Below are 13,780 nucleotides of genomic sequence, written 5' to 3' on the forward strand. Positions count from 1 at the left end.
CAAAGTACATTTTTTAAATTCTAGTTTAAAAAACATGACAAGCTTAAGCAAGGTAATTTATGTTTATGTTGGTTCCATATGGTTAAGAATAGCTTGAAAACACAATTTTCATGACAATTTCGAAGTCATTAAATTGTGAAAATTGTGTTTATTGTGTAACCATCAAGTAAAAAGTGATAAGTTGTTTCATCTTGTATTTTCCAGAAAGTTTAGAAATAGAGAATATAGAAATATTTTTATTTGTTTGTACAAATTAACAACAAAAAAAAAAAATTATAAATTGGAGTGGTTGTACCACATGACATTTTATATCCTGATCTAACCTTTCCATGTCTTAAAAAGGCCAAAGTGTCTGATATTTTAAGGGACCTATTGTGCATAACACATCGTTATGAAGGGTCCTATAAGGTATAGATATGTTGTTTGGGCCAAATGACACTGATTTGAATTACTTTTATTTAGGGATGGTAAGATTCACCGATTCACATTGGTGCATCGGCATGAAAGTTAAAGATGCAATGCATCGATTTAAAAAAGTGTGCATTGCATACAAGTTGCCATTTGCATCACGATGCATTGTTTCTAACATATTTGCATTGGTAAAAAAACGATTTATATAGAATTATTAGTAGATGTGCTATACTTTTATTATTTAGAAAGTGACCAATAATTTGTGACCAGTATTTTATATTTAGATTGATTTCTCAAGCACGTTCACCAGAAATAACTATTTTAAGGTTGTACTTGACATTTTATGTCAATGACCCAACTATTAAATGATGTTATGCTCTTAAAATGTACATTAACTGCACCAGGGAGAGAAAAAAAAATCTGTCAGGAGATACTTTAAGAGTGGCAAAGTGTTTAACCAGCCAGGTTCAACAGGTAAACTAAGGCCTGCCCTCCATATGTAAAAAAATCTAAGAACACCAACAATTGCCCATTATCTGAAATTTCATATGTTTGACTTAACAGTCAAAACGTCCTTCACAGTTCCACAAAAATGGCTTATCATAGTAAACCCGTCCACTCTCACTCTCAGGAGCCAATCCATAGTAAAAGCAGAAAAACGGACCCATGCCAGAATCAGTCAATATGATTTTGTCTTCCTGACCTAGACTTTACTTGGCCTGGCCGATGAGCTGGATTTCCAAAACTGAAATTCTCATGGTAGGAATATGTGATTTTGATGGATGTGCATGGTCTGTTTCCCTTGAGGGAATGAAAAAGAAAGGACAATAATGCTCTCTTTTTGGACTGACTATAAGGAGTCAATTTGCAGTTCATCATGGTGTCACATCCCTTCCCATCTAACTAAAGCTCCTCACGACCGACCCAGTTAGCAGACAACACCTGTGGTCTCCATTCAAAACATCAGCAAACCAGAGTGACAGTTTGCAAAATGTCTGTCGGATACATTTTTCTTTAATCACACAGGTCGGACAGTACAGTCGGCATCTGTTCCCAAAACAGATCCACGAAATCCAAGATGGTCCACGATTACAAACTTTTAAAAACTGACAAATATAGAAAAAAAACAAAAAAACAGTTGCTTCCAAATGCCTGAGGCAATGTCTGGGATTCAAAATTGAATTTAAATCTGGGAAAAAAAATAGAGGGTTTTTGCATTTTGAAAAATTCCAAAACAAAGAAATGTTATGACATGAAATAAAAACCATAATAAAAGTGGTCAGTTTGTACAGTTGGTCAAAGGTTTCGCTTCCAGATCATTCTTCCAGACCTATTCTCCCAGATCATATCAAATCATACAGGAGAACAAAATCATCAGGATTTTTCAAGGGCTTTGAAAAAAGGGACAAACCAATACTAAGACATAAAATTCATGCAGACCTTCAAATCACCTGCCAGCCAAAGATGAAATTATAGCCTGAGCATGACATCCAACCAAAGCATTTATCATCTTTAACCTTCAAAGTCTTTGTTCCAAAACCTAGCATTTCCTTGAATCAAAGCAAAGTAAAGAGGTAGGCAGGGGTTAAATGAAAAAGCAGCTCTTGTTCAAGCTCCCCCCATTATCAGCCCTTCACCCGCCTCGGTTGCACTTGAATCTTTTTGCCACGCGCTCGCGGTTCTTCCCTGCCAACTTTTTTTAGTGCGTTCCTCCTCTCTTTCTCCTCGCCTCAAACCTGTCAAATCCTATAAGCGAAAACATATTGAACACACTATTTTCTTTCTTTCTTTTTTTCACAGGACTGATGGATTTTCAATCTATGAAACATTTGTCTGCATGACATCACCCATGGGTTTTAACTGCATTATTTCACCAGATACTGTACTAAGGAGAGAAACACTTTCATTACCTTCATAATTCACTTTGGAAAATGTTCCTCAGACGTCTCCTTTCTCTATAGTTTAGCTAGTTATTACTACAGGAGCAAAAAACCCATCCTTGCTTGTCACAATGGCATGCATTTAATTAACTGTCTCATAACAGATTGTGATCACAAAACACTGTGGAGGATGAGATTCCTGGATGCTGACCTTGATAAAGCTGCTGTGCATGGTCATCAAATTCTACATGTCACATTTCATTCTCAAGTGGTTACGCAGATCAAACTCTTAACTTTACACTAATTGAGCTTTTATTTGAGCAGTTGGAGTACCACTGCTCAAAGAGTACATTACTGTTTAAAGGTTTGGGGTCAGTAAGATTTGTTTTTTTTTTTTTGTTTGGCAAGAAGGCAATAAATGGCTAAAATTGTACTCAAATAAATGCTGTTCTTTTGAATTTTGGCTTCCACAAAAATGTTTCCAGTTGTTTCCAACAATGATAATAAGAAATGTTTCTTGAGCACCAAATCAGCATATTAGAAAGATTTCTGAAGGATAATGTGACACTGAAGACTGGAGTAGTGGCTTTGCCATCAGAGGAATAAATTACATTTTTTTTTTAATTCACAATATTACTGTTTTACTGTATTCTTGATCAAATGCAAATGCAGCCTTGGTGAGCATAGGAGATTTCTTTCAAAAATATTTTTAAAAAAAGTAACCAACCCCAAAACTTTGAACGGTAGTGTATAAATATTTATTTTAAAAAAGTAGTTAAATATTAAATGTTACTGATATAAATAATATATTAAAATATATATTTTTACATAAATATGCTATATATTATAAAACATATTTTAAATATATTTTATTACTACTAAATTTGATCTTCTGAAATTAATCGCTTGATATTTGTTCTAAAACTATTTAAAACTTACACTTTTAATAGAATTGGATAACTAATTTATAAAATCTATATGATAAAATTGATATTATTTAATTTACATCAATATTCTTATATTGTGTCAGACATTATAAGCAGCAGCTGTTGTACTTGCGACTCACCAGTTGACAGCCTTAAACCGAACCCAATGCAAATGCTAACAAAGACGTGCATCAAGGCAATGGCTATGCCTACCAGACTCTCTTCCAGCTTGCAAGGGTAACTTTACTTTCTTTCATCAGCCCCAGAATTCACAGGTGACGGCGACTGGAGATGTTGTTGTGGCTTCATTTGCAGCTCTGGAAACCAAATGTAAGAGAAATTAGCTGTTATACTGTACCTTCAAACACCACAGAAATACATTTGGTACAAGCAAATTTTTCTTTAACTTTAAAGGAAGCAAGTGAGAGATTTTAAGGCGCGTTACTGTGCCAAAGGTTCCTTGGCTACAGAAATCACTGTAAACAGTTCTGGTGAATAATTACTGTTTTATCATGGTTTGGAAAAACGCATCTGATTGGCTCGTGGAAGTGGGATGCCAGCAGACACAACACACAGCAGACTCAAGGTAAGCACATCTTACCTCAGCATGTGTGGAGGGTTGTTAAAAGGAAGACTAACAGCATGCTGAGAGACGAGACAGGACTGAAAGACCCAGATAGAGCCAAGCGACGCCCGCTGATGACAGACAGCCACACGTTCTTTAGAGTACCGTTGTCCCAGGACGTCTTGAGCAGCATGGGCAGATGAGGCCACGTGAAGAGAAACAAAGTGCAAACATAAACACAAAAGTTAATAAGCCTGGATAAGGGCTGCTAATCTTACATTTAAAAGGTAACGAGTGACTAATGGAGCTGATTAAGTGCTGCTTGAAATGAGATTTGGTCATAGTTACATTACTTTTATCCTCTAGGCCAAAAAATACACCAGCCATAGCAGCCACAGCAATGACAAACAAAACAATGCGTTAATAACAGTTAAGATCAACTTGCAATGGCTTATCAGGCATCACCAGGTGCCATGTTGTCTGGTGGTGTGTCACAAATATTTACAGCCATCTTTGATTCAGTCATTTGCCCTTTTGTTGAATCAAGCACTTTATTGAAATAACTCCAAACTCGGGTGCCAGACATCACTGCAGTTAACCTGTCTGATGGTAAAAGCATTGCACTGTAGGTCAAAAACCATTTCATTTATAATTGAGAAGAAGAGAGAAACATATGGGCATTATAAACGACTGCAATTGTCACTCACAGAGCTTTATAATGTTTCAGGCATTGTAAAGCAATCAGAGAGGCTGGGAGTGATTTCACAGGTCTGTCTTATTCGCTCGACTATAAATAATCCTAGAAGACTCCTATGAAGTACAATGAATGAGTGTGTGACACAGATGGGCCTTACGTTTTACAGCTACGTATTAAAGTTACAGTGTGTAAACCATACAACAAAAACCATACAAAGTTTTTCAAAAATGTTTCATATCATTGTTTGGATAAACAGGAAATCCCACACTCCAAACTTACACCACTGGTTGAACTTGACGTTAACATGACAAGGTGTGTGTTAGTATTTTACCCTTATTTAAAAGTTTACACAAAGAAATTAATGTTAATTAACACAAATTAAAATTCTGGACCATGCAAAAAAGCTGATAATTTTTTTCACATTTTGGATCATAACCAATAACTATAGACAGTATTAAGGGTTTATATAAATAATTATTTTCATTATTATTATTATAATTATTATTAACAACAACAACAACTTTGTCTTAATACATCACAAAATTAAAAAATGAAACAAAATATATAAAAAATGGGTGAATTTAGGCATCACAACATTATAATGCACAGTATAATAAACAGATATTCAATGTGAGATTCATTGAAGTTTACATTGAAAAGTGTAAAGAGTAACTTAAGGTGTGTTAGACGACAGCAAATGTGATCTAAATGTTAAAAACAGGGGAAATTAGCATTTTTGAGCAAAATGAGGACAATTAAATATACAATATACAGTGTTGTTAATGCTATCGTAACTAAAACAATTAAAATAGCTTTTGTTAATGAAAATAATGTTTAAATAAAAAAGTATACAATAAACTTAAATTTGAAAAACTTAAATGAAAATGTTACTTGAAATGCTACTTAATGTTACTGGCAACCAACCAAAATAAAACAAGTAAATTACTAAAACTAAACCGGAAATAAAAAATATATTAAAGGTGAAATATATATTACAAAAAATATAGTAAATATAAAAATTCCAATGATAAAAAAATTAAATAAAAGCTTATTAAAAATAATAAAACATACTATAATAATACATAAATGCTGCAGTCTGTAACTTTTTTTGTGTTATAAAATTATTAGACAATAAAATTGACAAAATTTATATAATAAGCGAGTACACCATGAATTCATTTTCTAAACCGTGTTTTTGGCTTGTCCTGAATCACTATGGTACACCTGTAATAAGTGTTTATATTTGGACTATTTAGACTGGTTCAGGTAGGTACCGCTGCGGAGTAGCCCGGTACCTGTGTGATTCGTCATAGACGTAAACAGAGAGAAGTAGCTCCGGCTACAATGTTCTTCCGCAACAGGCACGCAGTTCTGTTTATTAACCGCTAGAACGCCAAAAGTTACGGACTGAAGCTTTAAATAACATTGACGGTAACACTTTATTTTAGGGTCTCTTAACTAGTTGCTTATTAGTATGCATATTACTAGAATATTGGCCATTTATTAGTACTAATTAAGCACATATTAATGCCTTATTCTACATGACCTTATTCTACATCCCGAATCCTACCCAATACCTAAACTTAACAACTACCTTACTAGCTGCTATTAATATAAGCAGCAAATTAGGAATTTATTGAGGGAAAAGTCGTAGTTAATGGTGAATAAGTGTTCCCTATTCTAAAGTGTTACCACATTGACAATATTGTCCAATAACAAGAAACAAAACAAAAACTCTAATTTCAGCAAATAACAGACACAGTATTGATATACTGTACTTCTAGAAGTCTAGTTAAACATTATGTACACTCTCATTATATGAAGACTCCAGTTATATCAGTGTCTGAAAAAAAGCTCCATTTTATTTCAAATGGAGCTGGCCACCACATCGAGGCCACAGATTTGTGTGACCAGCAGAAAAAAACAAAACTGAGTGCACCATATTTGTGTGTGTTTGTCTGTGCACACAAAACAGAGCATTGAAAATGCATTGTTAGTGTCACTCTTAATAGAGGTGGTGGATGCATATAATCTTCAGACCACACCGACCTCATTTATGAGCGCGCTTTCAGCTACAGACCACACTTACTCAGAGGGACTTATTGGACCTCTTTCACCTATACCCAGGTGGGCTGGGTAAGGAGAGACATTTCATCACTTTAAAAGAGGAGAGGGGGGCAAATTTTATCAGCAGATCTGAGATCCAATGACAAGCAGTGAAGCGAGGCGACTTGGGTCCTGGCAAAGCACTCCACACAGGCCTGATACTCCCTGGGGCTTCGATCTCCATGTGTGGTCCCTCTCTGTTTCTCTCAGGGCCTGTGTGCCTCCATGCACATGGACAATATGACAACACTGACGGCCCAAGATGAGCCAAGACAAGAAAAACAATCAAGCCAGGGCTGTGAACTCGACTGTGAGAGCTTGATTTTCACTGCCCTTCACTCCCTATCTGAAAGCAGCCCACAAACATGCATATGCACACAGGATCTTCTCTTTTTTTCCACACTCAGCTTGGTAACATAGCTTAATGGAGTGATGGTAAAGATCCAGATAAAACATGCACCCCTTCTTTTACGTCCTCCATATGCTTTGATTTCACTGCTCTGAAAGGAGGGAAAATGATTCATGCTGTTGGCGTGCGCAACGGAGCTGCAGCTGGACGCTGCACCTGCAACTCCCAAATCTGGGAAAACAAGCTCCCGGGAGCAGGAGGAGAGAAACGGGCCGGGCTTCGCACACACATATACATGCAGAATACCTCGTCACCATCCAAGGGCTAACTGATTACTTTGTACTTAGAAGTGTAGCTTACTCTTACAGAAATTCCATTGATACATTAATTAAAACAGCCACAAACAAAGGAGGCATCATCACCTTTGTGACTCAAGCCAATAAAAAGTGGCTTTTTCCAACAATAAAGGCTTTAATTACCAAAAAAAAAAAGAGAAAAAACGGTTTACTGTTGATTTTGTGATGTTTCGGCTTTCATGATGATTTGTTGGGCTGTTTATTAACTGAAGTGGAATGTCAAAGCAGCACTAGATCAAAAGGCCACATTATTAGAGATCTTTACAGTCTTCTTTTACCCTGTCCACAGGAGAGCCTCTGACTCATAACACCATTCTGTGTGACTGTTGCCCCCAAATGTGAATTCTCCAGTCACACACACACATGTACAGACATTCCACACGATACCCCTGCACAAACATACCAGGAATAACGACCCCATTACTTCTCAGTCCTCAGAGACATTCAGATTGATAGTGGTTGTAGTAATTGGTTTTAAAGCATATTTTGTTTTGCAGTAAATTTCTGAAGAAAAATGAGTCTTCAGTGTTGCAAAACATCGCTAGCTATAATTAAAGGGATAGTTCACCCAAAAATTCAAATTTTCAATATAACTCCGATTGTATTCGTCTGAAAGAAGAAAGTCATATACACCTAGAATGTGTTGAGGGTGAGTAAATCATGGGGTAATTTTCCTTTTTGGGTAAACTATCCCTTTAAGTGTACAAATACATATTTTTTTTCAGCTTTCTTGAGACCTCAACACCTTACTTTCCTCTGTTAATTGACATAAAAATATTTGAGCATATTTATAAAAAAAGGTATACAGAGTTATGATGCGACTAAAGTCAAAAATGTATTCTTATCTCATTAAAACTTTTAAGTTTATAAGTATAAGTGATGTCCGGTGTAGACATGGCGTTTGAGCCCTACATTCCTGAAGATTCCTAAAAAATGTAATAAATATATATATATATTCATTTATAAATTATTGTATCTAACTTATATAATGTATCTAATTACAACCCATATTTATTTAAAATTAATTGCACTAAAAATGACTTATTACACTTACTATTTAAATAATATTAATATTATTTCATTGCAAAGTGCACATACACACAGAAAAATAATTTTAAAAATTATATAAATTATTTATTGCAAAATCCCCCTCTCCAAAAAAATACTTTTTTCTATATTGTTACTATAATGTATTTCAGAGTGTGAGCTATATTTAGTGAAAATAGGCATTATTTGATTGCACTGTGATGTTACAGTGTGTCTCTGAGGGTTGAACATTGATTGAGATATTACGGAACTTAAAATGTTCTTAAATCAGTGACATTTGACAGAGGAAAACAGACAGACAAGGAAGGACATTCACACAGACACACACACACACACACACACACACACAATCTCTCATGCAAACTTGTGCAGCCCCTCTATTCACACGCAAACAGCTGGGTGAGGAATGTGGGAAAAACATGCTCCCAGTTCTGTTTTGAATAGCAATAACTTCACTGGTCACCCACTGCCACTTTGAAGCATTCAGAAGGACTCTTGATACTTCACAGACAGACTGTAATGTGGGATTATGGAGTGCTGCTGGATGTTTGTAGTAATATGACCTTTGTCTATAGTGAAAGAGATTACTGTACCTTATGATGGTGCATATGGATCTATATCATGCATACTGGACCTGTTTAAACAAAACAAAAAATCATGAGATATGTATCCATGGGTACACATGACAAAAACATAACAACAAAAGACTGTTAAACCTTTATCTCACAGTGAGATCAATTATCTTGTTTCAGCAACAAGGATGGTGACAGACATAGTGACATATCACCCTCAGGTAACTCTGAATCTTGGCCAGCCACATTTTTATTTATTTTTTAACATCAGATAGCATCTATCGCAGTAACAACTTTAGTTTTTTTTTTTTTTTTGGAGAAATGCTTACAGTCATGGCCAAAAATATCAGCACCCTTGGTAAATATGATCAAAGGCGGCTGTGAAAATTAATCTGCATTGTTAATCCTTTTTATCTTTTATTTAAGAAATTCACAAAAATCTAAGCTTTCATTGGATAATAAAAATTTTAAATGGGGGGGAAATATCATTATGAAATAAATGTTTTTCTCTAATACACATTGGCCACAATTAACGGCACCTTTTTATTCAATACTTTTTGAAACCTCCATTTGCCAGTTTAACAGCTCTAAATGTTCTCCTATAATGCCTGATGAGGTTAGAGAACACCTGAAAAGAGATCAGAGACCATTCCTTCATCCAGAATCACTCCAGACCCTTTAGATTCCCAGCTCCATGTTGGTGCTTCTCCTCTTCAGTTCACCACTCATTTTCTAATGGGTTCAGGTCAGAGGACTTGAATGGCCAGCAGAAGCTTGGTTTTGTGCTCAGTGACCCATTTTTGTGTTGTTTTTGAGGTCTGTGTTTGGATTATTGTACGGTTGGAAGATCCAAACATGGCCCATTATAAGATTTCTAACAGAGTCAGTCACTTATTGATTTTTTATCTGTTGGTATTTGATAGAATCCATGATGCCATGTGTCTAAACAAGATGTCCAGGACCTCCAGCAGAAATATAGGCCCACAACATCAAAAATACAGCAGTATATTTCATTGTACACATGGGGTACTTTTTATCCCTGTGTTCACCAAACCCATCTTGAGTGTTTGCTGTTTAAAAAGCTCATTTTTTAGTTTCATCTGACCATAGAAGCCAGTCCCATTTGAAGTTCCAGTCGTGTCTGATAACTGAATATGCTGGAGTTTGTTTTTGGATGAGCTAGGAGAATTTTTCTTGAAACCCTCCCAAATAACATGTGGTGATGTAGGTGCTGTTTTCTGACCCCGAGACTCAACTATTTTCTGCAATTCTCCAGCTGTGGTCCTTGGAGAGTCTTTAGCCACTCAAACTCTTCTTCTCACCGTGCATTAGGACGATATAGACACACGTGGTCTTCCAGGCAGTTTCGTAACATTTTATGTTGATTGGAAATTCTTAATTATTGCCCTGATGGTGGAAATGAGAATTTTCACTGCTCTAGCTCTTTTCTTAAAGCCACTTCACTAATTTGTGAAGCTCAATTATCTTTTGCTGCACATCATAAATATATTCTTTGGTTTTTCTCATTGTGATGGATGATTAAGGGAATTTGGGCTTTGTTTTCCCTCCTATTTATATTTCTGTGAAACAGGAAGCCATGGCTGAATAATTTCATGTTCATAATCACCCTGGAGTGCTCAAAATTGTGAATATGAATGGGAATATACTTCAGAGATATTTTACTCATAGGAATTTCTAGGGGTACCAATAATTGTGTCCAACGTGTATTTGAGAAAAAACATTTATTTCATGATATTTCCCCCCATTTTAAATTCTTATTATCCAATGAAAGGTTAGATTTTTGTGAATTTTTAAAATAAAAGATCAAAAGGATTAAAAAAGCAGATTAATTTTCACAGCCTTCTTTGATCATATTTACCAAGGGTGCCGATATTTTTGGCCACGATTGTAGAACTAAATATGTAAATTTTGTTTTAAGTCTTTGGTATGAACTACAAAAGGAGCTGAGTTGGTTGGGATGGTGCAAAAGCTTCCCTAAACAGTCCCGTCTCCCTAGTCGATTCATATTTTCCTGGGCTGTCAGCAGAGGCGGACAAAGTACACAACTTCATTACTTGAGTGAAAGTACAGATACCACTAGTCAAATACTACTCCACTACAAGTGAAAGTTGTAAAGACAGATTTTTACTTAAGTAAAAGTACGGAAGTACATGTTTTTAAAAGTACTTAAGTATCAAAAGTAAAAAGTAAATGCATTGTTTTATTGTCGCATTGTTGTATACTTATGCCACTAATGCAACCTACTGAATACACTCATTAGCTTGTATTATCTTTGGATTTAAGAGCTTTTATGTTACCAAACCTATAGAAATGGAACAACTGAATGAAGAAAATCATCTTTATTATTTTTTATTTATTTAACACTCCTACAACTACATTGAACTCATTTTAATACTTGTTTAAAAGTTACACAGTTCTTTTTCAAAGAGATATTGAAGTCTATGATATGGTTCATTTTAGGCAACAAAGCAAACATTGAAAAGAAAACAAACCTTTAGTCTCTTCAGAAAACTGGAACATACTCTCTCAGTATGGCCACGGGTGTGAAGGTTGCACCAAATAACCATCTTTTTGAATTTTGCCATCAACTGATCAGTGTTCATAAAATGCTCAGAAATCAGTGAACTTCACAACATGTGGCTAGGTTTGGGTATTATTTGAATTTTATCCACTCTGTTTCTGATTCTGCTAATTGATTTCAGTTCTTATTGATTCCCAGTTTAGATTCCAAAGTTTTAATTTAGCCTACTTTTTGATCATTTGTTTGCACAAAAAAAAAAAAAATTTATATATATATATATATATATATATATATATATGTATATGTATATGTATTTATGTCCAGTGTTTTGACAATAAAATAATGTTCAGATTTGTATACTCCCCTGACCAGTTTTTAGCAGCAATTTACCAGTAGGCCTAAGTTTTATATATATATTTTACTGCAAATACCATAGTTATGGTTACTATAGTAAAAACATGGTTAATTTTCCAAAGGGCTTTAATGAGTTAACACATGCCTTTTTAGAGCGCTTTTAGCTGTGCAGTAGCGCAGACATTTACATTAGTTTAGTGGGGAAGATCCCGAGGTTGCCAGATTTGCGTAAAACAAATCAGCCAAATGTCCATTCAAAGCTAGGCGGAAAACTGCAGGCTTAGAAATACTGTAACACTTGGCAACACAGGAAGGTCCTGGCAGATCGGAGGCCGGATTGAAAAGGGTTCAGTGAATCTGAAAATGCACACACTGTAAAAACTGCTAAATATAACGACTTTCTACTTGGGGACCTTGATGATATAAATGTAGTTGAGTAAAAAGTACGATATCTGTCTTTCAAATGTAGTGAAGTTAAAGTCGCAAGTTTCCAGAAAAAATAATACTCAAGTAAAGTACAGATACGCAAAAAGTGTACTTAAGTACAATACTCAAGTAAATTTACTTCGTTACTGTCCACCTCTGGCTGTCAGCACTGCCTGGCTTCACTCTCTGACTCAGACTGGGAGCTCAAGATTGTCACTCTGCCGTTGTCATCGTTAAAATCCTTAGGGCCTGGAACCAAATTTTGATGGGTGGGCCGCCTCTCCCCTGGGGCCAAATGAGTAGGCTATGCTCATCAACGTCCCGGAACAAAGTTCTTGATCACCCCCTCCCCTGACGATAACACTGTCTGGCTGTGGTACACTTGGCTGACTCATTTTTCATTTTCTTCTGACAGCTTGAAAATGCAGATATGTTACAAATGCCTTTAGGGTGCTGGAGCTTCAACTGGTAGGTCATGACCTAGTAAGAAAAAAACAAGCTGAATTGAATAAACCATGCAATTGTGCATAGTTAAAACAGGAATAGATTCATAAATAGGCTTTTCAAGGGAAGAGAAAATGTTTCACAAAGCTTTTTGTAGCATTCAGAGGCTGTTCAAAAAATAAACTCTACAAAAATAAATAAATACAATTATTAAATATTAAATAAATAACACACATATTTATTTATTTTTAATAAATATTTATTTTAAGTATTTTAAATATTATTATGTTTAAATATACACACATGTGAATATATATATATATATATATATATATATATATATACACAGTATATGCACATATAAACATTACTTATATTTTAAAACATACATATTTTAAATTTAAAATGAATATCTAATTATTTAAAAGACACAATAATAATATGCATTTAAGTTATAAATGTACAGTTTATAATATTATTTTATTATTAATAATATTATAAATAATTATAAATATAATGTCTAACATTAAAAAATACTATTTATTGCAATAATAATTCATATTTGTATATGTACAGTATTATTGATAATATAATTATTTGTAAAATTATATGTATAAATGTGTTTAAATTTGTATAATTGTATTAATATTAATTACCATAATATTATTTGTGTGTACAATATGTGTTTGTGTACTTTTTTTTTATTTAATAAATCCCAAAACACACAACAGACTCACCAGTATTCATCTGGGTACAGTTACAAAAGAAGGGGTCCAGTTTTCAGGGTGCTATACATATACTTGAAGGGACTGTGTGATGCTGACTGCCATGCTAAGCTGGACTGGTGTAATGTGCCAGTTTAAGAAACTTCATACAGCTGCTGCTCAGGCCAGAATTGACTTTGGCAAACACTCTCAAACCTCAAGATCCTTAACAACTTATGTCCTTTCTGCCATCCAAGGCCAGCAGAGCCCTGTCAGAGTCATGTCAGGAAACCTCAAACCAGAGGAGTGTCTCACAGAGGCCTGCAGGCACTTATGCCAGCGCCTCCTGCAACTACATGAGCCAAGAAATAACATTTTTGGGCGATTTATGTCTTTTGCAC

General features: G+C 35.0%; 1 long non-coding RNA gene across 2 annotated transcripts in view; it reads right to left on the bottom strand.

The window, feature by feature from the left end:
- Nucleotides 1–8,971, bottom strand: part of LOC131539142 (uncharacterized) — a 33,026-nt gene extending 24,055 nt beyond the window's left edge. Inside the window, exons 1-3 of one of the 2 annotated variants that reach the window (XR_009270782.1) lie at nucleotides 8,931–8,971; nucleotides 3,819–3,963; nucleotides 3,431–3,534 (exon numbers count right to left, since the gene is read on the bottom strand). This is a non-coding gene — a long non-coding RNA (uncharacterized LOC131539142). Of the gene's footprint in view, nucleotides 1–3,430; nucleotides 3,535–3,818; nucleotides 4,929–8,930 lie in introns of those variants that run through there. The other variant, XR_009270781.1, reaches the window with a different exon arrangement.
- Nucleotides 8,972–13,780: the final 4,809 nt, after the last annotated feature.

Source organism: Onychostoma macrolepis, chromosome 04 (assembly GCF_012432095.1).
Source record: "Onychostoma macrolepis isolate SWU-2019 chromosome 04, ASM1243209v1, whole genome shotgun sequence".
Classification (NCBI taxonomy): domain Eukaryota; kingdom Metazoa; phylum Chordata; class Actinopteri; order Cypriniformes; family Cyprinidae; genus Onychostoma; species Onychostoma macrolepis.